Genomic DNA, 3,648 nt, shown 5'->3' with positions numbered 1-3,648 from the left:
TGCATTTGGAAACATTGGTCACATTGTGTCGAGTGTCCTTGAAATAAAAATGCATAGAGGCTTTTCATGTTTGAAAAGAACCTTTCATATTTTTGAGATCTTTCACTGGTTAAACTTCTCACACATGTATTTCTTTGTTTCTGTGTCCTTGATTGCGTGGATTTACTTGTGTGGAGAATATTGTGGTATGTGATTCTCGATACCAGGACCATTCTCCCTTGATTTTTGCTTTGTGAGTTTCTCTGAGGTTGGTTTTCAAGACTTCCATTAATATTTTTTGTTGAAACTTGATGTATACATTGTGGGTCTTATGTTATATTGTTATTGTGATGTTTAATTTGCTTAGGTGGTTCGAAATGCTTATTATTGAACTATACACATGGCTTATGATAGATGAAACAGTGCCTAAAACTTTGAAACTTGAAGGTGAAGATTAAATGTTGAAATTGAGTTGTTGTAACTATTGGGTCTTGATTGGTAATGAGATGGGTGAAATTTGATTCGCCCAGTGTTGCCCTAAAGACTTGTATTTACCCAATGATAGCTAGAGTGATGACTTTCTTAAAGGAAAATGTTAATTTATGAAATACTTTGTGAAATTTAGGGGAAGTATGAGTACCCATAGGTAGAATAGCATGTGGGTATATTGTAAACTGATTGGGTAATGGGTAATGTTGCATGTTAGTGTTGAAATTTATGAAAAATAGATATCGGATGAAATTACCTATTCGGTGAGCTTGTCTTAGCTCGCCAAGGTGATTAGGTGAATCATTGAATAAGTCCCAAATCACCTTTTGAGTTTGAACTTGTGACCTGAGATATCTCATTCAGAGAGCTTGTCTTAGCTCGTCGAAACCAACTTGGTAATCGCCACATTGGAATAAACATTGCCATTTTGACTTTTCCTTTATAGTTGGGCACTGTCACTTTCAGCGAACTTGTCTTAATCCGCTCAAACTAACTCGGTGGATTGTTGAGTTGGATATGACTCCGCCCTTCATGCCTGAGTAAAATTAAATTGTGGTCTATCAACTTCCGCGAGCTCACGTGAGCTCACCTATCCTATTTGGCGAATTTCCTTCCAGTAGGCATGCCTTAGAACTTGTTTTGATTTTCTTTTATTTTCTGAGTTTGTTTCAACTAACCTTAACCCGATCTGTGTTTTACAATGTGTGCCTTACAAGAAATGGGTAGATAAAAAAGAAAGAGAGTTTTGTCCTTTAACTCCGAGAGAGACCATCCTCCTCCACCCCATCAAAGAGGAATAAGGGGATCATCATCAGTGATCCGTCTAAGGCTCCACAACAATAAACCACTTTGCCCTCTTATATATGTGTGGGTGAACAACCAAAGAAGGTGGTAGCCAAGAAAACGACGGACATTAAATCTAAATTTGTGCCAAACCCAGTCTCCAATGTGAGTGCCTCCAAAGTTCTCCCCATTATACCTCCGAGAGCCCTCAAAAGGCTCAAAGTAGCTGGATAACATATTATTCATGAGGACATGTGATTCTCCATAGATGGGGTGATGAGCAACGACCCCGACATCTGGGTGAACATAAGATTTCATGGGTTCGAGAGTTCCACGAGAACCCGGCCTCCTTATGTCCATGCATGGGTGAGGGAATTCTACCAGGCTTATGCAAAGGCCCTACCTAAGAAGAGAAAATGCACAGTTTGCATGCCCATGTAAGAGGTTGAAATTCATAGAAAGATAGTACCATGCCACACAGGTAAAATAAATCAAATATTGGGTACCAAGGATGACAGAACTAATACTATAAGATCCGGATGAAGCAGGGCCAAATGCACTCAAGGGAGGGTTGGCACCCCTCAGTTCAAACATTACTCTTCTGTGGATGGTTAACGGAGCAAGAATTGAGAAGAAAGATATGAACATCACCTCCCGATACTGATTTGGCTTTATTAGTAGAAACCTTATGTCATTATAAAATGATTCTATCCTACAGTATTGATCAGTCCACGATTTGGACTCATTTAGGGTTTTATTTGGATAGATTTTGTGTCCTCAAATGCTTGCTTTGTGCCAATAACTGATGTAAAACCCTTGCTTTCCAGGTATTTGGATTGAGGAACAAAGTATGGACATTAATTTTCAAAAAGGAACAAATTGAGCTAAAAGAGAGAAGAAATGAGGGTCTGGTGATCGCCAAGTCCTTTTGACGAGTCACCGAGTGGCCATTTGACCGCCTAAATTTCAGTGTGCCAAGCCCTGAAGGAGAAAATCAAGTTGGTGAGAGAGGGAGCAGTTAGCGTGTCGCCGAGTGGTTCTACGATGTAGTCTTAGATCACCAAAATTATAGAACTTGAGGATGCTGAAGACCAAAGCAAAAATGTGATGGAACTAACCAAAGGGCCTCTTTGCTGCGCCCAAAGGTGATCCCGACTTACTGCGCCGAATGATCCTTCACAGTATATTTTTGGCGACTATAAATACATTTTCAAACATTATGTTTAGTATCAAATTTATTCTGAACATTTATTAGAATAATTTTTGAGTTTTGAACTGAGAGTAATAAGACAATTTTTCCTTAGCTTTTAAGAATTGAAGTTTCCCATTTTTGAGAAATTGGAAGTGGGTCTTTGAGATTCTTCAATTTGGACTTTTGTAAAGACAGAATTAATCTAATCCAGTTGATGGAAACACAATTTGGTAACGATTTCTATCTTCTTAGGGTATGATTATGTGATTATGGGCAGATTTAGCTTATGGGTATTGTTAATTGTTAGTTTAAATGTTGTTTAGAAGTGATTTCAATCAGGAATTGTGGTTAAAATTAAAGGATTGTAGTTGCAAATGCAATTTTACCTTCATGTTTTTAGCTTGCTCGAGAGAGAGTTTTTAAAACCAAGATTACTGAATTGATGGTTTTTGGGTATTGGGCTGTCATGGGTTCAGCTCGAGAGAGTTCAGAGACAGCCAGGAGGTTTGCCTAGAAGCAGCCACCCTTGAAAGAGTGCGTAATAGCTCATTGATCGAGCGCTCTTGCGCCAAAGATGAACAGGGCTAAGCGGTCTACCGAAGCTATGGGATGTAAAAATACATTGGTAGGAGAGCGTTCCGCCTTAGAGAGAAGCCTCCGCGCGAGCGGTGGTGGACGAAGCGGAAGCGAGAATGTCGGCTTGAGTAACGCAAACATTGGTGAGAATCCAATACCCCGAAAACCTAAGGGTTCCTCCACAAGGTTCGTCCACGGAGGGTGAGTTAGGACCTAAGATCAGGTCGAATGTCATAGTCGATGGGCAACAGGTGAATATTCCCATAGTACCCCTTGTTAGTCCCGAGGGACGGAAGAGGCTAGGTTAGCTGAAAGATGGTTATCGGTTCAAGAACGTAAGTTGTCCCTGCTTTTTCAGGGTAAGAAGGGGTAAAGAAATTGCCTCGAGCCAATGTTCGAATACCAGGCGCTACAACGCTGAAGTAACCCATGCCATACTCCTAGGAAAAGATCGAGCGATGTTAAGCAAGAGGGTACCTGTACCCGAAACCAACACAGGTGGGTAGGTAGAGAATACCTAGGGGCGCGAGACAACTCTCTCTAAGGAACTCGGCAAAATAGCCCCGTAACTTCGGGAGAAGAGGTGCCTCCTCACAAAGGAGGTCGCAGTGACAAGGTCCGGGCGACTG

At 40.9% G+C, this 3,648-nt stretch overlaps 1 protein-coding gene and 1 long non-coding RNA gene across 3 annotated transcripts in view; one reads left to right on the top strand and one right to left on the bottom strand.

The window, feature by feature from the left end:
- LOC125829084 (uncharacterized) overlaps positions 1-3,648 on the bottom strand; it is a 1,125,066-nt gene that overhangs the window by 209,041 nt on the left and 912,377 nt on the right. The window lies entirely within an intron of this gene.
- LOC125829086 (uncharacterized) overlaps positions 2,935-3,648 on the top strand; it is a 2,508-nt gene continuing 1,794 nt past the window's right edge. The window contains exon 1 of the long non-coding RNA XR_007443075.1: positions 2,935-3,205. This is a non-coding gene — a long non-coding RNA (uncharacterized LOC125829086). The remainder of the gene's footprint in view (positions 3,206-3,648) is intronic.

Source organism: Solanum verrucosum, unplaced genomic scaffold, assembly GCF_900185275.1.
Source record: "Solanum verrucosum unplaced genomic scaffold, falcon-dt-bn FXZP01000007.1, whole genome shotgun sequence".
Taxonomy (NCBI): Eukaryota; Viridiplantae; Streptophyta; class Magnoliopsida; order Solanales; family Solanaceae; genus Solanum; species Solanum verrucosum.
This window is presented reverse-complemented; position numbering and strand designations above follow the sequence as displayed.